Source organism: Sus scrofa, chromosome 13 (assembly GCF_054392235.1).
Source record: "Sus scrofa isolate SSC_HxYL_T2T_F1_AM1 chromosome 13, Sscrofa_HxYL_maternal_Yorkshire_Landrace_v2.0, whole genome shotgun sequence".
In the NCBI taxonomy this organism is placed as follows: domain Eukaryota; kingdom Metazoa; phylum Chordata; class Mammalia; order Artiodactyla; family Suidae; genus Sus; species Sus scrofa.
The window spans coordinates 5,222,986-5,250,701 of NC_139395.1; positions in this window are offsets into that span (position 1 = coordinate 5,222,986).

The window sequence follows — 27,716 nt, forward strand, 5'->3', positions numbered from 1 at the left end:
TTCAATGACGCTGCATGGAATCCACTGCATTCAATCGGTATGCTTTGGGCCATGCTGTATAAAATCCACTGCATCAATCATGCTGCATGGAATCTACTGCATTCAATCATGCTGCATAATATTCACTGCATTCAAGAGTGTACATTTTCTTCACACTGCATGGAATACACTGCATTCAATCACGCTGCATGGAATCCACTGCATTCCATCGGGATGCATTTTACCACACTGCATGGAGTACACTGCATTCAATCACAATGGATGGAATCCAATGCATTCAATCGGGATGCACTGGGCCTCGCTGCATGGACTCCACTTCATTCAATTGGTATCCATTGCGCTGCAATGCATGGAATCCTCTGCATTCAATGACGCTGCATGGAATCCACTGCATTCAATCGGGATGCATTTTACCAGGCTGCATGGAATCCATGCATTCATCACGCTGCATGGACTCCACTGCATACAATCGGGATCCATTGCGCCACAATGCATGGAATCCTCTGCATTCAATGACGCTGCATGGAATCCACTGCATTCAATCGGGATGCTTTGGGTATGCTTCATGAAATCCACTGCATTCAATCATGCTGCATGGAATCCACTGCACTCCATCATGCTGCATAAAATCCACTGCATTCAACAGGGTTCCATTTCTTCACACTGCAGGGAATACAATGCATTCAATTGGGATGCATTTTAACACTCTGCATGGATTACACTGCTGCATAATGGATAACACTGCTGCAATCATGCTGCATATAATCCACTGCATTCAATCGGATGATTTGGGCCATGTTGCATAAAATCCACTGCATTCCATCGGGATGCATTGGGCCTCGCTGCATGGACTCCACTGCATACAATCGGGATCCATTGTGCCACAATGCATGGGATCTTCTGCATTCATTGACGCTGCATATAATCCACTGCATTCAATCGGGATGCTTTGGGCCATGCTGCATATAATCCAGTGCATTCTATCGGGATGCATTTGGCCTCGTTCCATTGACTCCACTGCATACAATAAGGATCAATTGCAACACAATGCATGGAATCCTCTGCATTCAATGATGCTCCATTGAATCCAGTGCACTCAATCAGGATGCTTTGGGCCATGCTGCATAAAATCCACTGCATTCAATAGGGTTCCAACACTTCACGCTGCATGGAATCCACTGCATTCAATCAGGATGCTTTTGGCCATGCTTAGTAAATTCCACTGCATTCAACGACGCTGCATGGAATCCACCGAATTTAATTGGGATACATTATACTAAGCTGTATCGAATCCACTGCATTCAATCAGGATGCATTTTACCACATTGCATGGAGTTCACTGCATTTAATCATGCTGCACGTAATCCACTGCATTCAATCAGGATGCTTTGGGCCATGCTGCATAAAATCCACTGCATTCAATCATGCTGCACGTAATCCACTGCATTCAATAGGGATGCATTTTACCAGGCTGCATGGAATCCACTGCATTCAATCACGCTGCATGGAATCCACTGCATTCAATCAGGATGCATTTTAATAAGCTGCATGGAATCCATTCAGTCATCACGCTGCATGGACTCCGCTGCATACAGTCGGGATCCATTACGCCACAATGCATGGAATCCTCTGCATTCAATCACGCTGCATGGAATCCACTGCATTCAATCGGGATGCAATTTACCACGCTGAATGGAGTACACTGCATTCAATCATGCTTCATGGAATCCCCTGCATTCAATCGGGATGCTTTGGGTAATGCTGCAAAAAAATCCACTGCATTCAATCGGGATGCATTGGGCCTCGCTTCATGGACTCCAGTGCATACAGTCGGGATCCATTGCACCACAATGCATGGAATCCTCTGCATTCAATGACGCTGCATGGAATCCACTGCATTCAATCGGGATGCTTTGGGCCATGCCTCATAAAATACACTTCATTCAATGACGCTGCATGGAATCGACTGCATTCAATCATGCTGCATATAATCCACTGCTTACAATAGGGTTCAATTTCTTCACGCTGCATGGAATCCTCTACATTCAATCACGCTGCATGGAATCCACTGTATTCAATCGGGATGCAATTTACCACGCTGAATGGAGTACACTGCATTCAATCATGCTGCATGGAATCCCCTGCATTCAATCTGGATGCTTTGGGCCATGCTGCAAAAAAATCCACTGCATTCAATCGGGATGCATTGGGCCTCGCTCTATGGACTACACTGCATACAATCGGGATCCATTTCACCACAATGCATGGAATCCTCTGCATTCAATGACGCTGCATGGAATCCACTGCATTCAATCGGGATGCTTTGGGCCATGCCTCATAAAATCCACTTCATTCAATGATGCTGCATGGACTCGACTGCATTCAATCATGCTGCATATAATCCACTGCTTACAATTGGGTTCAATTTCTTCACGCTGCATGGAATCCACTGCATTCAATCACGCTGCATGGAATCTACTGCATTCCATCGGGATGCAATTTACCAAGCTGCATGGAGTACACTGCATTCAATCAAAATGCATGGAATCCACTGCATTCAATCGGGATGCTTTGGGCCATGCTGCATACAATCCACTGCATTCAATCGGGATGCATTGGGCCTCACTGCATGGACTCCACTGCATATAATCGGGATCCATTACACCACAATGCATGGAATCATCTGCATTCAATGACGCTGCATGGAATCCACTGCATTCAATCGGGATGCATTTTACCAGGCTGCATGGAATCCATGCATTCATCACGCTGCATGGACTCCACTGCATACAATCGGGATCCATTGCGCCACAATGCATGGAATCCTCTGCATTCAATCAGGATGCTTTGGGCCATGCTGCATAAAATCCACTGCATTCAATCATGCTCCATTAAATCCACTGCATTCCATCAGGCTGCATAAAATACACTGCATTCAATAGGGTTCCATTACTTCACACTTCATGGAATACAGTGCATTCAATCACGCTTCATGGAATCCACTGCATTCAATCGGGATTCATTTTACCACGCTGCATGGAGTTCACTGCATTCAATCACAATGCATGGAATCCACTGCATTCAATCGGGATGCTTTGGGCCATGCCTCATAAAATCCACTGCATTCAACGACGCTGCATGGAATCCACCGAATTTAACTGGGATACATTATACTAAGCTGTATCGAATCCACTGCATTCAATCAGGATGCATTTTACCATATGGCATGGAGTTCACTGCATTCAATCATGCTACACGTAATCCACTGCATTCAATCAGGATGCTTTGGGCCATGCTGCATAAAATCCACTGCATTCAATCATGCTGCACGTAATCCACTGCATTCAATCGGGATGCATTTTACCAGGCTACATGGAATCCACTGCATTCAATCACGCTGCATGGAATCCACTGCATTCAATCGGGATGCATTTTACCAGGCTGCATGGAATCCACTGCATTCAATCACGCTGCATGTAATCCACTGCATTCAATCACGCTGCATGGAATCCACTGTATTCAATCAGGATGCATTTTACCAGGCTGCCTGGAATCCATGCATTCATCACACTGCATGGACTCCACTGCATAAAATCGGGATCCATTGCGCCACACTGCATGGAATACTTTGCATTCAATGATACTCCATGGATTCCACTGCATTCAATCAGGATGCTTTGGGCCATGCTGCATAAAATCCACTGCATTTAATCATGCTGCATGGAATCCACTGCATTCAATCATGCTGCATAATATCCACTGCATTCAAAATGTTCCATTTCTTCACGCTGCATGGAATCCACTGCATTCAATCGGGATGCATTTTACCTCGCTGCATGGAGTACACTGCATTCAATCTCAATGCATGGAATCCACTGCATTCAATCGGGATGCTTTGGGCCATGCTGCAAAAAATCCACTGCAATCAATCAGGATGCATTGGGCCTCGCTGCATGGACTCCACTGCATACAATCACGATCCATTGCGCCACAATGCATGGAATCCTCTGCATTCAATGATGCTGCATGGAATCCACTGCATTCCATCTGGATGCATTTTACCACACTGCATGGAGTACACTGCATTCAATCACAATGGATGGAATCCAATGCATTCAATCGGGATGCTTTGGGCCATGCTGCAGAAAATCCACTGCATTCAATCGGGATGCACTGGGCCTCGCTGCATGGACTCCACTGCATTCAATTGGTATCCATTGCGCTGCAATGCATGGAATCCTCTGCATTCAATGAGGCTGCATGGAATCCACTGCATTCAATCGGGATGCTTTGGGGCATGCTTCATGAAATCCACTGCATTCAATCATGCTGCATGGAATCCACTGCACTCCATCATGCTTCATAAAATCCACTGCATTCAATAGGGTTCCATTTCTTCACACTGCAGGGAATACAATGCATTCAATCGGGATGCATTTTAACACTCTGCATGGATTACACTGCTGCATAATGGATTACACTGCTGCAATCATGCTGCATATAATCCACTGCATTCAATCGGGATGCTTTGGGCCATGCTGCATAAAATCCACTGCATTCCATCGGGATGCATTGGGCCTCGCTGCATGGACTCCACTGCATACAATCGGGATCCATTGCGCCACAATGCATGGAATCTTCTGCATTCATTGATGCTGCATGGAATCCACTGCATTCAATCACGCTGCATGGAATCCACTGCATTCAATGACACTGCATGGAATCCACTGCATCAATCGGGATGCATTTTACCATGCTGCATGGAATCCACTGCATTCAATGACACTGCATGGAATCCACTGCATTCACTCGGGATCCATTTAGCCATGCTGCATGTAATGCACTGCGTTTAATCGGGATGCATTTTACCATGCTGCATGGAATCCACTGCATTCAGTGATGCTGCATGGAATGCACTACCTTCAATCGGGATGCTTTGGGCCATGCTGCGTAAAATCCACTGCATTTAATCGGGATGCATTGGGCCACGCTCCATGGAATCAACTGCATTCAATCAAGCTGGATGGAATCCACTGCATTTAATCGGGATGCATTTTACCACGCTGCATGGAATTTACTGCATTCAATCACGCTGCATGGAATTCACTGCATTCAATTGGGATTCATTGCACCACACTGCATGGAATCCACTGCATTCTGTCGAGATCCATTGGGCCACGCTGCATCGAATCCACTGCATTCAATCGGGATCCATTTAGCCACGCTGCATGGAATACTCTTCGTTCAATCGGGATGCATTTTACCATGCTGCATCGAATCCACTGCATTCAGTGACGCTGCATGGAATCCACTGCATTCAATCGGGATGCTTTGGGCCTCGCTGCATAAAATCCACTGCATTTAATCGGGATGCATTGGGCCTCACTGCCTGGAATCTACTGCATTCAATCATGCTGCATGGAATCCACTGCATTCAATCATGCTGCATAAAATCCCCTGCATTTAATAGGGTTCAATTTCTCCATGCTGCATGGAATCCACTGCATTCAATCATGCTTCATTGCAACCAGTGCATTCAATCGGGTACCATAGGGCCACGCTTCATGGAATCCACTGCATTCAATCATGCTTCATTGCAACCACTGCATTCAATCGGGAACCATTGGGCCATGCTGCATGGAATCCACTGCATTCAAACACGCTGCATGGAATCCACTGCATTCAATCGGGATGCTTTGGGCCATGCTGGATAATATCCACTGCATTCAATCGGGATTCATTGGGCCTCGCTGCCTGGAATCCACTGCATTCAATCATGCTGCATGGAATCCACTGCATTCAATCATGCTGCATAAAATCCACTGCATTCAATAGGGTTCCATTTCTTCACGCTGCATGGAATACACTGCATTCACACACGCTGCATGGAACCCACTGCATTCAATCGAGATCCATTGGGCCACGCTGCATCGAATCCACTGCATTCAATCGGGATCCATTTAACCCCGCTGCATGGAATGCACTGCGTTCAATTGGGATTCATTTTACCATGCTGCATGGAATCCACTGCATTCAATGACATTGCATGGAATCCACTGCATTAATCGGGATGCATTTTACCATTCTGCATGGAATCCACTGCATTCAGTGACGCTGCATGGAATCCACTGCAGTCAATCGGGATCCATTGTGCCACATTGCAGGGAAACCACTGCATTCAATCGACATCCATTGCGCCATGCTGCATGGAATCCACTGCATTCAATTGGGATTCATTGGGCCTCACTGCATGGAATACACTGCGTTCAATCGAGATCCATTGGACCACACTGCATGGAATCCACTGCATTCAATCGGGATCCATTTAGCCATGCTTCATGGAATACACTGCGTTCAATCGGGATGCATTTTACCATGCTGCATGGAATCCACTGCATTCAGTGATGCTGCATGGAATGCACTACCTTCAATCGGGATGCTTTGGGCCATGCTGCATAAAATCCACTGCATTTAATCGGGAAGCATTGGGCCACGCCCATGGAATCAACTGCATTCAATCAAGCTGGATGGAATCCACTGCATTTAATCGGGATGCATTTTACCTTGCTGCATGGAATGTACTGCATTCAATCACGCTGCATGGAATTCACTGCATTCAATTGGGATCCATTGCACAACGATGCATGGAATCCACTGCGTTCAATCAAAATCCATTGCACCGCACCACACTGCATGGAATCCACTGCATTCTCTCGAGATCCATTGGGCCACGCTGCATGGAATCCACTGCATTCAATCGGGATCCATTTAGCCACGCTGCATGGAATGCACTGCGTTCAATCGGGATGCATTTAACCATGCTGCATGGAATCCACTGCATTCAGTGACGCTGCATGGAATCCACTGCATTCAATCGGGATGCTTTGGGCCTCGCTGCATAAAATCCACTGCATTTAATCGGGATGCATTGGGCCTCACTGCATGGAATCTACTGCATTCAATCATGCTGCATGGAATCCACTGCATTCAATCATGCTGCATAAAATACCCTGCATTTAATAGGGTTCCATTCCTCCATGCTGCATGGAATCCACTGCATTCAATCATGCTTCATTGCAACCACTGCATTCAATCGGGAACCATTGGGCCATGCTGCATGGAATCCACTGCATTCAAACACGCTGCATGGAATCCACTGCATTCAATCGGGATGCTTTGGGCCATGCTGGATAATATCCACTTCATTCAATCGGGATTCATTGGGCCTCGCTGCCTGGAATCCACTGCATTCAATAATGCTGCATGGAATCCACTGCATTCAATGACACTGCATGGAATCCACTGCATTCAATCGAGATCCATTGGGCCACGCTGCATGGAATTCACTGCAATCAATCAGAATCCACTCCACCACACTGCACGGAGTCCACTGCATTCAATCGAGATCCATTGGTCCACGCTGCATGGAATACACTGCATTCAATCGGGTTCCATTTAACCCCGCTGCATGGAACACACTGCATCAATCGGGATGCATTTTATCATGCTGCCTGGAATCCACTGCATTCAATGACACTGCATGGAATCCACTGCATCAATCGGGATGCATTTTACCATGCTGCATGGAATCCACTGCATTCAATGACACTGCATGGAATCCACTGCATTCACTCGGGATCCATTTAGCCATGCTGCATGTAATCCACTGCGTTTAATCGGGATGCATTTTACCATGCTGCATGGAATCCACTGCATTCAGTGATGCCGCATGGAATGCACTACCTTCAATCGGGATGCTTTGGGCCATGCTGCGTAAAATCCACTGCATTTAATCGGGATGCATTGGGCCACGCTCCATGGAATCAACTGCATTCAATCAAGCTGGATGGAATCCACTGCATTTAATCGGGATGCATTTTACCACGCTGCATGGAATATAATGCATTCAATCACGCTGCATGGAATTCACTGCATTCAATTGGGATTCATTGCACCATGATGCATGGAATCCACTGCGTTCAATTTAAATCCATTGCACCACACTGCATGGAATCCACTGCATTCTGTCGAGATCCATTGGGCCACGCTGCATGGAATCCACTGCATTCAATCGGGATCCATTTAGCCACGCTGCATGGAATACTCTTCGTTCAATCGGGATGCATTTTACCATGCTGCATCGAATCCACTGCATTCAGTGACGCTGCATGGAATCCACTGCATTCAATCGGGATGCTTTGGGCCTCGCTGCATAAAATCCACTGCATTTAATCGGGATGCATTGGGCCTCACTGCCTGGAATCTACTGCATTCAATCATGCTGCATGGAATCCACTGCATTCAATCATGCTGCATAAAATCCCCTGCATTTAATAGGGTTCAATTTCTCCATGCTGCATGGAATCCACTGCATTCAATCATGCTTCATTGCAACCAGTGCATTCAATCGGGTACCATAGGGCCACGCTTCATGGAATCCACTGCATTCAATCATGCTTCATTGCAACCACTGCATTCAATCGGGAACCATTGGGCCATGCTGCATGGAATCCACTGCATTCAAACACGCTGCATGGAATCCACTGCATTCAATCGGGATGATTTGGGCCATGCTGGATAATATCCACTGCATTCAATCGGGATTCATTGGGCCTCGCTGCCTGGAATCCACTGCATTCAATCAGGCTGCATGGAATCCACTGCATTCAATCATGCTGCATAAAATCCACTGCATTCAATAGGGTTCCATTACTTCACGCTGCATGGAATACACTGCATTCACACACGCTGCATGGAACCCACTGCATTCAATCGAGATCCATTGGGCCACGCTGCATCGAATCCACTGCATTCAATCGGGATCCATTTAACCCCGCTGCATGGAATGCACTGCGTTCAATTGGGATTCATTTTACCATGCTGCATGGAATCCACTGCATTCAATGACATTGCATGGAATCCACTGCATTAATCGGGATGCATTTTACCATTCTGCATGGAATCCACTGCATTCAGTGACGCTGCATGGAATCCACTGCAGTCAATCGGGATCCATTGTGCCATATTGCAGGGAAACCACTGCATTCAATCAACATCCATTGCGCCATGCTGCATGGAATCCACTGCATTCAATTGGGATTCATTGGGCCTCACTGCATGGAATACACTGCGTTCAATCGAGATCCATTGGACCACACTGCATGGAATCCACTGCATTCAATCGGGATCCATTTAGCCATGCTTCATGGAATACACTGCGTTCAATCGGGATGCATTTTACCATGCTGCATGGAATCCACTGCATTCAGTGATGCTGCATGGAATGCACTACCTTCAATCGGGATGCTTTGGGCCATGCTGCATAAAATCCACTGCATTTAATCAGGATGCATTGGGCCACGCTCCATGGAATCAACTGCATTCAATCAAGCTGGATGGAATCCACTGCATTTAATCGGGATGCATTTTACCTTGCTGCATGGAATGTACTGCATTCAATCACGCTGCATGGAATTCACTGCATTCAATTGGGATCCATTGCACAACGATGCAAGGAATCCACTGCGTTCAATCAAAATCCATTGCACCGCACCACACTGCATGGAATCCACTGCATTCTCTCGAGATCCATTGGGCCACGCTGCATGGAATCCACTGCATTCAATCGGGATCCATTTAGCCACGCTGCATGGAATGCACTGCGTTCAATCGGGATGCATTTAACCATGCTGCATGGAATCCACTGCATTCAGTGACGCTGCATGGAATCCACTGCATTCAATCGGGATGCTTTGGGCCTCGCTGCATAAAATCCACTGCATTTAATCGGGATGCATTGGGCCTCACTGCATGGAATCTACTGCATTCAATCATGCTGCATGGAATCCACTGCATTCAATCATGCTGCATAAAATACCCTGCATTTAATAGGGTTCCATTCCTCCATGCTGCATGGAATCCACTGCATTCAATCATGCTTCATTGCAACCACTGCATTCAATCGGGAACCATTGGGCCATGCTGCATGGAATCCACTGCATTCAAACACGCTGCATGGAATCCACTGCATTCAATCGGGATGCTTTGGGCAATGCTGGATAATATCCACTGCATTCAATCGGGATTCATTGGGCCTCGCTGCCTGGAATCCACTGCATTCAATAATGCTGCATGGAATCCACTGCATTCAATGTCACTGCATGGAATCCACTGCATTCAATCGAGATCCATTGGGCCACGCTGCATGGAATTCACTGCAATCAATCAGAATCCACTCCACCACACTGCACGGAGTCCACTGCATTCAATCGAGATCCATTGGTCCACGCTGCATGGAATACACTGCATTCAATCGGGTTCCATTTAACCCCGCTGCATGGAACCCACTGCATCAATCGGGATGCATTTTATCATGCTGCCTGGAATCCACTGCATTCAATGACACTGCATGGAATCCACTGCATCAATCGGGATGCATTTTACCATGCTGCATGGAATCCACTGCATTCAATGACACTGCATGGAATCCACTGCATCAATCGTGACGCATTTTACCATGCTGCATGGAATCCACTGCATTCAATGACACTGCATGGAATCCACTGCATTCACTCGGGATCCATTTAGCCATGCTGCATGTAATGCACTGCGTTTAATCGGGATGCATTTTACCATGCTGCATGGAATCCACTGCATTCAGTGATGCTGCATGGAATGCACTACCTTCAATCAGGATGCTTTGGGCCATGCTGCGTAAAATCCACTGCATTTAATCGGGATGCATTGGGCCACGCTCCATGGAATCAACTGCATTCAATCAAGCTGGATGGAATCCACTGCATTTAATCGGGATGCATTTTACCACGCTGCATGGAATATACTGCATTCAATCACGCTGCATGGAATTCACTGCATTCAATTGGGATTCATTGCACCACACTGCATGGAATCCACTGCATTCTGTCGAGATCCATTGGGCCACGCTGCATCGAATCCACTGCATTCAATCGGGATCCATTTAGCCACGCTGCATGGAATACTCTTCGTTCAATCGGGATGCATTTTACCATGCTGCATCGAATCCACTGCATTCAGTGACGCTGCATGGAATCCACTGCATTCAATCGGGATGCTTTGGGCCTCGCTGCATAAAATCCACTGCATTTAATCGGGATGCATTGGGCCTCACTGCCTGGAATCTACTGCATTCAATCATGCTGCATGGAATCCACTGCATTCAATCATGCTGCATAAAATCCCCTGCATTTAATAGGGTTCAATTTCTCCATGCTGCATGGAATCCACTGCATTCAATCATGCTTCATTGCAACCAGTGCATTCAATCGGGTACCATAGGGCCACGCTTCATGGAATCCACTGCATTCAATCATGCTTCATTGCAACCACTGCATTCAATCGGGAACCATTGGGCCATGCTGCATGGAATCCACTGCATTCAAACACGCTGCATGGAATCCACTGCATTCAATCGGGATGCTTTGGGCCATGCTGGATAATATCCACTGCATTCAATCGGGATTCATTGGGCCTCGCTGCCTGGAATCCACTGCATTCAATCATGCTGCATGGAATCCACTGCATTCAATCATGCTGCATAAAATCCACTGCATTCAATAGGGTTCCATTTCTTCACGCTGCATGGAATACACTGCATTCACACACGCTGCATGGAACCCACTGCATTCAATCGAGATCCATTGGGCCACGCTGCATCGAATCCACTGCATTCAATCGGGATCCATTTAACCCCGCTGCATGGAATGCACTGCGTTCAATTGGGATTCATTTTACCATGCTGCATGGAATCCACTGCATTCAATGACATTGCATGGAATCCACTGCATTAATCGGGATGCATTTTACCATTCTGCATGGAATCCACTGCATTCAGTGACGCTGCATGGAATCCACTGCAGTCAATCGGGATCCATTGTGCCACATTGCAGGGAAACCACTGCATTCAATCGACATCCATTGCGCCATGCTGCATGGAATCCACTGCATTCAATTGGGATTCATTGGGCCTCACTGCATGGAATACACTGCGTTCAATCGAGATCCATTGGACCACACTGCATGGAATCCACTGCATTCAATCGGGATCCATTTAGCCATGCTTCATGGAATACACTGCGTTCAATCGGGATGCATTTTACCATGCTGCATGGAATCCACTGCATTCAGTGATGCTGCATGGAATGCACTACCTTCAATCGGGATGCTTTGGGCCATGCTGCATAAAATCCACTGCATTTAATCGGGATGCATTGGGCCACGCTCCATGGAATCAACTGCATTCAATCAAGCTGGATGGAATCCACTGCATTTAATCGGGATGCATTTTACCACACTGCATGGAATATACTGCATTCAATCACGCTGCATGGAATTCACTGCATTCAATTGGGATTCATTGCACCATGATGCATGGAATCCACTGCGTTCAATCAAAATCCATTGCACCACACTGCATGGAATCCACTGCATTCTGTCGAGATCCATTGGGCCACGCTGCATGGAATCCACTGCATTCAATCGGGATCCATTTAGCCACGCTGCATGGAATACTCTTCGTTCAATCGGGATGCATTTTACCATGCTGCATCGAATCCACTGCATTCAGTGACGCTGCATGGAATCCACTGCATTCAATCGGGATGCTTTGGGCCTCGCTGCATAAAATCCACAGCATTTAATCGGGATGCATTGGGCCTCACTGCATGGAATCTACTGCATTCAATCATGCTGCATGGAATCCACTGCATTCAATCATGCTGCATAAAATACCCTGCATTTAATAGGGTTCCATTCCTCCATGCTGCATGGAATCCACTGCATTCAATCATGCTTCATTGCAACCACTGCATTCAATCGGGAACCATTGGGCCATGCTGCATGGAATCCACTGCATTCAAACACGCTGCATGGAATCCACTGCATTCAATCGGGATGCTTTGGGCCATGCTGGATAATATCCACTGCATTCAATCGGGATTCATTGGGCCTCGCTGCCTGGAATCCACTGCATTCAATAATGCTGCATGGAATCCACTGCATTCAATGACACTGCATGGACTCCACTGCATTCAATCGAGATCCATTGGGCCACGCTGCATGGAATTCACTGCAATCAATCAGAATCCACTCCACCACACTGCACGGAGTCCACTGCATTCAATCGAGATCCATTGGGCCACGCTGCATGGAATCCACTGCATTCAATTGGGATCCATTGTGCCACGATGCATGGAATCCACTGCGTTCAATCAGAATCCACTGCACCACACTGCATGGAATCCACTGCATTCAATCGAGATCCATTTGGCCACGCTGCATGGAATCCACTGCATTCAATCGAGATCCATTGGACCACGCTGCATGGAATACACTGCATTCAATCGGGATCCATTTAACCACGCTGCATGGAATCCACTGCATCAATCCAGATGCATTTTATCATGCTGCCTGGAATACACTGCATTCAATGACAATGCATGGAATCCACTGCATCAATCGTGACACATTTTACCATGCTGCATGGAATCCACTGCATTCAGTGATGCTGCATGGAATGCACTACCTTCAATCGGGATGCTTTGGGCCATGCTGCATAAAATCCACTGCATTTAATCGGGATGCATTGGGCCACGCTCCATGGAATCAACTGCATTCAATCAAGCTGGATGGAATCCACTGCATTTAATCGGGATGCATTTTACCTTGCTGCATGGAATGTACTGCATTCAATCACGCTGCATGGAATTCACTGCATTCAATTGGGATCCATTGTGCCAAATGCATGGAATCCACTGCGTTCAATCAAAATCCATTGCACCATACTGCATGGAATCCATTGCATTCTCTCGAGATCCATTGGGCCACGCTGCATGGAATCCACTGCATTCAATCGGGATGCTTTGGGCCTCGCTGCATAAAATCCACTGCATTTAATCGGGATGCATTGGGCCTCACTGCATGGAATCTACTGCATTCAATCATGCTGCATGGAATCCACTGCATTCAATCATGCTGCATAAAATCCCCTGCATTTAATAGGGTTCAATTTCTCCATGCTGCATGGAATCCACTGCATTCAATCATGCTTCATTGCAACCACTGCATTCAATCGGGAACCATTGGGCCATGCTGCATGGAATCCACTGCATTCAAACACGCTGCATGGAATCCACTGCATTCAATCGGGATGCTTTGGGCCATGCTGGATAATATCCACTGCATTCAATCGGGATTCATTGGGCCTCGCTGACTGGAATCCACTGCATTCAATCATGCTGCATGGAATCCACTGCATTCAATAGGGTTCCATTTCTTCACGCTGCATGGCATACACTGCATTCAAACACGCTGCATGGAATCCACTGCCTTCAATTGAGATGCATTTTACCATGCTGCATGGAATCCACTGCATTCAATTGGGATCCATTGCGCCACGATGCATGGAATCCACTGCGTTCAATTTAAATCCATTGCACCGCACCACACTGCATGGAATCCACTGCATTCAATCGAGATCCATTGGGCCACGCTGCATGGAATCCACTGCATTCAATCGGGATCCATTTAGCCACGCTGCATGGAATACACTTCGTTCAATCGGGATGCATTTAACCATGCTGCATGGAATCCACTGCATTCAGTGACGCTGCATGGAATCCATTGCATTCAATCGGGATGCTTTGGGCCTCGCTGCATAAAATCCACTGCATTTAATCGGGATGCATTGGGCCTCACTGCATGGAATCTACTGCATTCAATCATGCTGCATGGAATCCACTGCATTCAATCATGCTGCATAAAATACCCTGCATTTAATAGGGTTCCATTCCTCCATGCTGCATGGAATCCACTGCATTCAATCATGCTTCATTGCAACCACTGCATTCAATCGGGAACCATTGGGCCATGCTGCATGGAATCCACTGCATTCAAACACGCTGCATGGAATCCACTGCATTCAATCGGGATGCTTTGGGCCATGCTGGATAATATCCACTGCAATCAATCGGGATTCATTGGGCCTCGCTGCCTGGAATCCACTGCATTCAATCATGCTGCATGGAATCCACTGCATTCAATGACACTGCATGGAATCCACTGCATTCAATCGAGATCCATTGGGCCACGCTGCATGGAATTCACTGCAATCAATCAGAATCCACTCAACCACACTGCACGGAGTCCACTGCATTCAATCGAGATCCATTGGTCCACGCTGCATGGAATCCAATGCATTCAATCGGGTTCCATTTAACCCCGCTGCATGGAACCCACTGCATCAATCGGGATGCATTTTATCATGCTGCCTGGAATCCACTGCATTCAATGACACTGCATGGAATCCACTGCATCAATCGGGATGCATTTTACCATGCTGCATGGAATCCACTGCATTCAATGACACTGCATGGAATCCACTGCATCAATCGTGACGCATTTTACCATGCTGCATGGAATCCACTGCATTCAATGACACTGCATGGAATCCACTGCATTCACTCGGGATCCATTTAGCCATGCTGCATGTAATGCACTGCGTTTAATCGGGATGCATTTTACCATGCTGCATGGAATCCACTGCATTCAGTGATGCTGCATGGAATGCACTACCTTCAATCGGGATGCTTTGGGCCATGCTGCGTAAAATCCACTGCATTTAATCGGGATGCATTGGGCCACGCTCCATGGAATCAACTGCATTCAATCAAGCTGGATGGAATCCACTGCATTTAATCGGGATGCATTTTACCACGCTGCATGGAATATACTGCATTCAATCACGCTGCATGGAATTCACTGCATTCAATTGGGATTCATTGCACCATGATGCATGAAATCCACTGCGTTCAATTTAAATCCATTGCACCACACTGCATGGAATCCACTGCATTCTGTCGAGATCCATTGGGCCACGCTGCATGGAATCCACTGCATTCAATCGGGATCCCTTTAGCCACGCTGCATGGAATACTCTTCGTTCAATCGGGATGCATTTTACCATGCTGCATCGAATCCACTGCATTCAGTGACGCTGCATGGAATCCACTGCATTCAATCGGGATGCTTTGGGCCTCGCTGCATAAAATCCACTGCATTTAATCGGGATGCATTGGGCCTCACTGCCTGGAATCTACTGCATTCAATCATGCTGCATGGAATCCACTGCATTCAATCATGCTGCATAAAATCCCCTGCATTTAATAGGGTTCAATTTCTCCATGCTGCATGGAATCCACTGCATTCAATCATGCTTCATTGCAACCAGTGCATTCAATCGGGTACCATAGGGCCACGCTTCATGGAATCCACTGCATTTAATCATGCTTCATTGCAACCACTGCATTCAATCGGGAACCATTGGGCCATGCTGCATGGAATCCACTGCATTCAAACACGCTGCATGGAATCCACTGCATTCAATCGGGATGCTTTGGGCCATGCTGGATAAAATCCACTGCATTCAATCGGGATTCATTGGGCCTCGCTGCCTGGAATCCACTGCATTCAATCATGCTGCATGGAATCCACTGCATTCAATCATGCTGCATAAAATCCACTGCATTCAATAGGGTTCCATTTCTTCATGCTGCATGGAATACACTGCATTCACACACGCTGCATGGAACCCACTGCATTCAATCGAGATCCATTGGGCCACGCTGCATCGAATCCACTGCATTCAATCGGGATCCATTTAACCCCGCTGCATGGAATGCACTGCGTTCAATTGGGATTCATTTTACCATGCTGCATGGAATCCACTGCATTCAATGACATTGCATGGAATCCACTGCATTAATCGGGATGCATTTTACCATTCTGCATGGAATCCACTGCATTCAGTGACGCTGCATGGAATCCACTGCAGTCAATCGGGATCCATTGTGCCACATTGCAGGGAAACCACTGCATTCAATCGACATCCATTGCACCATGCTGCATGGAATCCACTGCATTCAATTGGGATTCATTGGGCCTCACTGCATGGAATACACTGCGTTCAATCGAGATCCATTGGGCCACGCTGCATGGAATCCACTGCATTCAATCGGGATCCATTTAGCCATGCTTCATGGAATACACTGCGTTCAATCGGGATGCATTTTACCATGCTGCATGGAATCCACTGCATTCAGTGATGCTGCATGGAATGCACTACCTTCAATCGGGATGCTTTGGGCCATGCTGCATAAAATCCACTGCATTTAATCGGGAAGCAATGGGCCACGCTCCATGGAATCAACTGCATTCAATCAAGCTGGATGGAATCCACTGCATTTAATCGGGATGCATTTTACCTTGCTGCATGGAATGTACTGCATTCAATCACGCTGCATGGAATTCACTGCATTCAATTGGGATCCATTGCACAACGATGCATGGAATCCACTGCGTTCAATCAAAATCCATTGCACCGCACCACACTGCATGGAATCCACTGCATTCTCTCGAGATCCATTGGGCCACGCTGCATGGAATCCACTGCATTCAATCGGGATCCATTTAGCCACGCTGCATGGAATACTCTTCGTTCAATCGGGATGCATTTTACCATGCTGCATCGAATCCACTGCATTCAGTGACGCTGCATGGAATCCACTGCATTCAATCGGGATGCTTTGGGCCTCGCTGCATAAAATCCACAGCATTTAATCGGGATGCATTGGGCCTCACTGCATGGAATCTACTGCATTCAATCATGCTGCATGGAATCCACTGCATTCAATCATGCTGCATAAAATACCCTGCATTTAATAGGGTTCCATTCCTCCATGCTGCATGGAATCCACTGCATTCAATCATGCTTCATTGCAACCACTGCATTCAATCGGGAACCATTGGGCCATGCTGCATGGAATCCACTGCATTCAAACACGCTGCATGGAATCCACTGCATTCAATCGGGATGCTTTGGGCCATGCTGGATAATATCCACTGCATTCAATCGGGATTCATTGGGCCTCGCTGCCTGGAATCCACTGCATTCAATAATGCTGCATGGAATCCACTGCATTCAATGACACTGCATGGAATCCACTGCATTCAATCGAGATCCATTGGGCCACGCTGCATGGAATTCACTGCAATCAATCAGAATCCACTCCACCACACTGCACGGAGTCCACTGCATTCAATCGAGATCCATTGGTCCACGCTGCATGGAATACACTGCATTCAATCGGGTTCCATTTAACCCCGCTGCATGGAACACACTGCATCAATCGGGATGCATTTTATCATGCTGCCTGGAATCCACTGCATTCAATGACACTGCATGGAATCCACTGCATCAATCGGGATGCATTTTACCATGCTGCATGGAATCCACTGCATTCAATGACACTGCATGGAATCCACTGCATCAATCGTGACGCATTTTACCATGCTGCATGGAATCCACTGCATTCAATGACACTGCATGGAATCCACTGCATTCAGTGATGCCGCATGGAATGCACTACCTTCAATCGGGATGCTTTGGGCCATGCTGCGTAAAATCCACTGCATTTAATCGGGATGCATTGGGCCACGCTCCATGGAATCAACTGCATTCAATCAAGCTGGATGGAATCCACTGCATTTAATCGGGATGCATTTTACCACGCTGCATGGAATATAATGCATTCAATCACGCTGCATGGAATTCACTGCATTCAATTGGGATTCATTGCACCATGATGCATGGAATCCACTGCGTTCAATTTAAATCCATTGCACCACACTGCATGGAATCCACTGCATTCTGTCGAGATCCATTGGGCCACGCTGCATGGAATCCACTGCATTCAATCGGGATCCATTTAGCCACGCTGCATGGAATACTCTTCGTTCAATCGGGATGCATTTTACCATGCTGCATCGAATCCACTGCATTCAGTGACGCTGCATGGAATCCACTGCATTCAATCGGGATGCTTTGGGCCTCGCTGCATAAAATCCACTGCATTCAATCAGGCTGCATAAAATACACTGCATTCAATAGGGTTCCATTACTTCACACTTCATGGAATACAGTGCATTCAATCACGCTTCATGGAATCCACTGCATTCAATCGGGATTCATTTTACCACGCTGCATGGAGTTCACTGCATTCAATCACAATGCATGGAATCCACTGCATTCAATCGGGATGCTTTGGGCCATGCCTCATAAAATCCACTGCATTCAATCGTGATGCCTTGGGCCTCGCTGCATGGACTCCACTGCATACAATCAGGATCCATTGCGCCACAATGCTTGGAATCCTCGCATTCATTGAGGCTTCATGGAATCCACTGTATTCAATCGGGATGCTTTGGGCCATGCTGCATAAAATCCACTGCATTCAATCATGCTTCATGGAATCCACTGCACTCAATCATGCTGCATAAAATCCACTGCCTACAATAATGTTCCATAACTTCACACTGTATGGAATACACTTCATTCCATCATGCTGCATGGAATCCACTGCATTTAATCGGGATGTTTTGGGCCATGCTGCATATAATCCACTGCATTCAATCGGGATGCATTGGGCCTCACTGCATGGACTCCACTGCATACAATCGGGATCCATTGCGCCACAATGCATGGAATCCTCTGCATTCAATGACGCTGCATGGAATCCACTGCATTCAATCGGTATGCTTTGGGCCATGCTGTATAAAATCCACTGCATCAATCATGCTGCATGGAATCTACTGCATTCAATCATGCTGCATAATATTCACTGCATTCAATAGTGTACCTTTTCTTCACACTGCATGGAATACACTGCATTCAATCACGCTGCATGGAATCCACTGCATTCAATCGGGATGCATTTAACCACGCTGCATGGATTACACTGCATTCAATGACGCTGCATGGAATCCACTGCATTCAATCGGGATGCTTTGGGGCATGCTTCATGAAATCCACTGCATTCAATCATGCTGCATGGAATCCACTGCATTCAATAGGGTTCCATTTCTTCACGCTGAATGGAATACAGTGCATGCAATCACGCTCTATGGACTCCACTGCATACAATCTGGATCCATTGAGCCACAATGAATGGAATCCTCTGTGTTCAATGACGCTGCATGGAATCCACTGCGGTGAATCAGGATGCTTTGGGCCATGCCGCATATAATCTACTGCATTCAATTGGGAAGCATTTGGCCTCGCAGCATTGACTCCACTTGATAAAATCGGGATCCATTGCGCCACAATGCATGGAATCCTCTGAATTCAATGACGCTGCATGGAATCCACTGCAATCAATCGGGATGCTTTGGGCCATGCTGCATAAAATCCACTGCATTCAATCATGCTGCATGGAATCCACTGCATTCAATCGGGATGCATTTTAACACGCTGCAAGGATTACACTTCATTCAATCACAATGCATGGAATCCAATGCATTCAATCGGGATGCTTTGGGCCATGCTGCATATAATCCACTGCATTTAATCGGGATGCATTGGGCCACGCTGCATGGACCCCACTGCATAAAATCGGGATCCATTGCGCCAAAATACGAGGAATCATCTGCATTTAATGACGCTGCATCGAATCCACTGCATTCGATCGGGATCCATTTTACCACGCAGCGTGGATTACACTGCTTTCAATCACAATGCATGGAATCCACTGTATTCAATCGGGATGCTTTGGGCCATACTGCATAAAATCCACTGCATTCAATCTTGCTGCATGGAATCCAATGCATTCAATCATGCTGCATAAAATCCATGCATTCAAGAGGGTTCCAATTCTTCACACTGCATGGAATCCACTGCATTCCATCACATTGCCTGGAATCCACTGCATTCAATCGGGATGCATTTTACCACGCTGCATATATTACACTGCATTGAATTGCAATGCATAGAATTCACTGCATTCAATCGGGAAGCATTTTACACCACTGCATGGAATCCACTGCATTTAATCACGCTACATGTAATCCATGGAATTTAATCGGGATTCATTTTACTAAGCTGTATGTCATTGACTGCATTTAATCACACTGCATGGAATCCACTGCATTCAATTGGGATTCATTTTACAAGGCTGCATGGAGTTGACTGCATTCAATCACAATACATGGAATCCACTGCATTCAATCGGGATGCTTTGGGCCATGCTGCATAAAATCCACTGCATTCAATTGGGTTCCATGTCTTCACTCTGCATGGAATACACTGCATTCAATCACGCTGCATGGAATCCCCTGCATTCAATCGGGATGCATTCTACCTTGCTGCATGGAGTTCACTGCATCCAATCACAATGCATGGAATCCACTGCATTCAATCGGGATGCTTTGGGCCATGCTGCATAAAATCCACTGCATTCAATCATGCTGCATAGAATCCACTGCATTCAATCGGGATGCATTTTACCACGCTGCATGGATTACACTTCATTCAATCACAATGCATGGAATCCACTGCATTCTATCGGGATGCTTTGGGCCATGCTGCATATAATCCACTTCATTTAATCGGGATGCTTTGGGCCATGCTGCATAAAATCCACTGCATTCAATCATGCTGCATGGAATCCACTGCATTCAATCGGGATGCAATTTACCACGCTGAATGGAGTACACTGCATTCAATCATGCTGCATGGATTCCCCTGCATTCAATCGGGATGCTTTGGATCATGCTGCAAAAAAATCCACTGCATTCAATCGGGATGCATTGGGCCTCGCTGCATGGACTCCAGTGCATACAGTCGGGATCCATTGCACCACAATGCATGGAATCCTCTGCATTCAATGACGCTGCATGGAATCCACTGCATTCAATCGGGATGCCTTGGGCCATGCCTCATAAAATCCACTTCATTCAATGACGCTGCATGGAATCGACTGCATTCAATCATGCTGCATATAATCCACTGCTTACAATAGGGTTCAATTTCTTCACGCTGCATGGAATCCACTGCATTCAATCACGCTGCATGGAATCCACTGCATTCCATCGGGATGCATGTTCCCACGCTGCATGGAGTACACTGCATTCAATCAAAATGCATGGAATCCACTGCATTCAATCGGGATGCTTTGGGCCATGCTGCATACAATCCACTGCATTCAATCGGGATGCATTGGGCCTCACTGCATGGACTCCACTGCATATAATCGGGATCCATTACACCACAATGCATGGAATCATCTGCATTAAATGACGCTGCATGGAATCCACTGCATTCTATCGGGATTCATTTTACCAGGCTGCATGGAATCCATGCATTCATCACGCTGCATGGACTCCACTGCATACAATCGGGATCCATTGCGCCACAATGCATGGAATACTCTGCATTCAATAATGCTCCATGGACTCCACTGCATTCAATCAGGATGCTTTGGGCCATGCTGCATAAAATCCACTGCATTCAATCATGCTCCATTAAATCCACTGCATTCAATCAGGCTGCATAAAATACACTGCATTCAATAGGGTTCCATTACTTCACACTTCATGGAATACAGTGCATTCAATCACGCTTCATGGAATCCACTGCATTCAATCGGGATTCATTTTACCACGCTGCATGGAGTTCACTGCATTCAATCACAATGCATGGAATCCACTGCATTCAATCGGGATGCTTTGGGCCATGCCTCATAAAATCCACTGCATTCAATCGTGATGCCTTGGGCCTCGCTGCATGGACTCCACTGCATACAATCAGGATCCATTGCGCCACAATGCTTGGAATCCTCGCATTCATTGAGGCTTCATGGAATCCACTGTATTCAATCGGGATGCTTTGGGCCATGCTGCATAAAATCCACTGCATTCAATCATGCTTCATGGAATCCACTGCACTCAATCATGCTGCATAAAATCCACTGCCTACAATAATGTTCCATAACTTCACACTGTATGGAATACACTTCATTCCATCATGCTGCATGGAATCCACTGCATTTAATCGGGATGTTTTGGGCCATGCTGCATATAATCCACTGCATTCAATCGGGATGCATTGGGCCTCACTGCATGGACTCCACTGCATACAATCGGGATCCATTGCGCCACAATGCATGGAATCCTCTGCATTCAATGACGCTGCATGGAATCCACTGCATTCAATCGGTATGCTTTGGGCCATGCTGTATAAAATCCACTGCATCAATCATGCTGCATGGAATCTACTGCATTCAATCATGCTGCATAATATTCACTGCATTCAAGAGTGTACATTTTCTTCACACTGCATGGAATACACTGCATTCAATCACGCTGCATGGAATCCACTGCATTCCATCGGGATGCATTTTACCACACTGCATGGAGTACACTGCATTCAATCACAATGGATGGAATCCAATGCATTCAATCGGGATGCACTGGGCCTCGCTGCATGGACTCCACTTCATTCAATTGGTATCCATTGCGCTGCAATGCATGGAATCCTCTGCATTCAATGACGCTGCATGGAATCCACTGCATTCAATCGGGATGCATTTTACCAGGCTGCATGGAATCCATGCATTCATCACGCTGCATGGACTCCACTGCATACAATCGGGATCCATTGCGCCACAATGCATGGAATCCTCTGCATTCAATGACGCTGCATGGAATCCACTGCATTCAATCGGGATGCTTTGGGTATGCTTCATGAAATCCACTGCATTCAATCATGCTGCATGGAATCCACTGCACTCCATCATGCTGCATAAAATCCACTGCATTCAATAGGGTTCCATTTCTTCACACTGCAGGGAATACAATGCATTCAATTGGGATGCATTTTAACACTCTGCATGGATTACACTGCTGCATAATGGATAACACTGCTGCAATCATGCTGCATATAATCCACTGCATTCAATCGGATGATTTGGGCCATGTTGCATAAAATCCACTGCATTCCATCGGGATGCATTGGGCCTCGCTGCATGGACTCCACTGCATACAATCGGGATCCATTGTGCCACAATGCATGGGATCTTCTGCATTCATTGACGCTGCATATAATCCACTGCATTCAATCGGGATGCTTTGGGCCATGCTGCATATAATCCAGTGCATTCTATCGGGATGCATTTGGCCTCGTTCCATTGACTCCACTGCATACAATAAGGATCAATTGCAACACAATGCATGGAATCCTCTGCATTCAATGATGCTCCATTGAATCCAGTGCACTCAATCAGGATGCTTTGGGCCATGCTGCATAAAATCCACTGCATTCAATAGGGTTCCAACACTTCACGCTGCATGGAATCCACTGCATTCAATCAGGATGCTTTTGGCCATGCTTAGTAAATTCCACTGCATTCAACGACGCTGCATGGAATCCACCGAATTTAATTGGGATACATTATACTAAGCTGTATCGAATCCACTGCATTCAATCAGGATGCATTTTACCACATTGCATGGAGTTCACTGCATTTAATCATGCTGCACGTAATCCACTGCATTCAATCAGGATGCTTTGGGCCATGCTGCATAAAATCCACTGCATTCAATCATGCTGCACGTAATCCACTGCATTCAATAGGGATGCATTTTACCAGGCTGCATGGAATCCACTGCATTCAATCACGCTGCATGGAATCCACTGCATTCAATCAGGATGCATTTTAATAAGCTGCATGGAATCCATTCAGTCATCACGCTGCATGGACTCCGCTGCATACAGTCGGGATCCATTACGCCACAATGCATGGAATCCTCTGCATTCAATCACGCTGCATGGAATCCACTGCATTCAATCGGGATGCAATTTACCACGCTGAATGGAGTACACTGCATTCAATCATGCTGCATGGAATCCCCTGCATTCAATCGGGATGCTTTGGGTAATGCTGCAAAAAAATCCACTGCATTCAATCGGGATGCATTGGGCCTCGCTTCATGGACTCCAGTGCATACAGTCGGGATCCATTGCACCACAATGCATGGAATCCTCTGCATTCAATGACGCTGCATGGAATCCACTGCATTCAATCGGGATGCTTTGGGCCATGCCTCATAAAATACACTTCATTCAATGACGCTGCATGGAATCGACTGCATTCAATCATGCTGCATATAATCCACTGCTTACAATAGGGTTCAATTTCTTCACGCTGCATGGAATCCTCTACATTCAATCACGCTGCATGGAATCCACTGTATTCAATCGGGATGCAATTTACCACGCTGAATGGAGTACACTGCATTCAATCATGCGGCATGGAATCCCCTGCATTCAATCTGGATGCTTTGGGCCATGCTGCAAAAAAATCCACTGCATTCAATCGGGATGCATTGGGCCTCGCTCTATGGACTACACTGCATACAATCGGGATCCATTTCACCACAATGCATGGAATCCTCTGCATTCAATGACGCTGCATGGAATCCACTGCATTCAATCGGGATGCTTTGGGCCATGCCTCATAAAATCCACTTCATTCAATGATGCTGCATGGACTCGACTGCATTCAATCATGCTGCATATAATCCACTGCTTACAATTGGGTTCAATTTCTTCACGCTGCATGGAATCCACTGCATTCAATCACGCTGCATGGAATCTACTGCATTCCATCGGGATGCAATTTACCAAGCTGCATGGAGTACACTGCATTCAATCAAAATGCATGGAATCCACTGCATTCAATCGGGATGCTTTGGGCCATGCTGCATACAATCCACTGCATTCAATCGGGATGCATTGGGCCTCACTGCATGGACTCCACTGCATATAATCGGGATCCATTACACCACAATGCATGGAATCATCTGCATTCAATGACGCTGCATGGAATCCACTGCATTCAATCGGGATGCATTTTACCAGGCTGCATGGAATCCATGCATTCATCACGCTGCATGGACTCCACTGCATACAATCGGGATCCATTGCGCCACAATGCATGGAATCCTCTGCATTCAATCAGGATGCTTTGGGCCATGCTGCATAAAATCCACTGCATTCAATCATGCTCCATTAAATCCACTGCATTCCATCAGGCTGCATAAAATACACTGCATTCAATAGGGTTCCATTACTTCACACTTCATGGAATACAGTGCATTCAATCACGCTTCATGGAATCCACTGCATTCAATCGGGATTCATTTTACCACGCTGCATGGAGTTCACTGCATTCAATCACAATGCATGGAATCCACTGCATTCAATCGGGATGCTTTGGGCCATGCCTCATAAAATCCACTGCATTCAACGACGCTGCATGGAATCCACCGAATTTAACTGGGATACATTATACTAAGCTGTATCGAATCCACTGCATTCAATCAGGATGCATTTTACCATATGGCATGGAGTTCACTGCATTCAATCATGCTACACGTAATCCACTGCATTCAATCAGGATGCTTTGGGCCATGCTGCATAAAATCCACTGCATTCAATCATGCTGCACGTAATCCACTGCATTCAATCGGGATGCATTTTACCAGGCTACATGGAATCCACTGCATTCAATCACGCTGCATGGAATCCACTGCATTCAATCGGGATGCATTTTACCAGGCTGCATGGAATCCACTGCATTCAATCACGCTGCATGTAATCCACTGCATTCAATCACGCTGCATGGAATCCACTGTATTCAATCAGGATGCATTTTACCAGGCTGCCTGGAATCCATGCATTCATCACACTGCATGGACTCCACTGCATAAAATCGGGATCCATTGCGCCACACTGCATGGAATACTTTGCATTCAATGATACTCCATGGATTCCACTGCATTCAATCAGGATGCTTTGGGCCATGCTGCATAAAATCCACTGCATTTAATCATGCTGCATGGAATCCACTGCATTCAATCATGCTGCATAATATCCACTGCATTCAAAATGTTCCATTTCTTCACGCTGCATGGAATCCACTGCATTCAATCGGGATGCATTTTACCTCGCTGCATGGAGTACACTGCATTCAATCTCAATGCATGGAATCCACTGCATTCAATCGGGATGCTTTGGGCCATGCTGCAAAAAATCCACTGCAATCAATCAGGATGCATTGGGCCTCGCTGCATGGACTCCACTGCATACAATCACGATCCATTGCGCCACAATGCATGGAATCCTCTGCATTCAATGATGCTGCATGGAATCCACTGCATTCCATCGGGATGCATTTTACCACACTGCATGGAGTACACTGCATTCAATCACAATGGATGGAATCCAATGCATTCAATCGGGATGCTTTGGGCCATGCTGCAGAAAATCCACTGCATTCAATCGGGATGCACTGGGCCTCGCTGCATGGACTCCACTGCATTCAATTGGTATCCATTGCGCTGCAATGCATGGAATCCTCTGCATTCAATGAGGCTGCATGGAATCCACTGCATTCAATCGGGATGCTTTGGGGCATGCTTCATGAAATCCACTGCATTCAATCATGCTGCATGGAATCCACTGCACTCCATCATGCTGCATAAAATCCACTGCATTCAATAGGGTTCCATTTCTTCACACTGCAGGGAATACAATGCATTCAATCGGGATGCATTTTAACACTCTGCATGGATTACACTGCTGCATAATGGATTACACTGCTGCAATCATGCTGCATATAATCCACTGCATTCAATCGGGATGCTTTGGGCCATGCTGCATAAAATCCACTGCATTCCATCGGGATGCATTGGGCCTCGCTGCATGGACTCCACTGCATACAATCGGGATCCATTGCGCCACAATGCATGGAATCTTCTGCATTCATTGATGCTGCATGGAATCCACT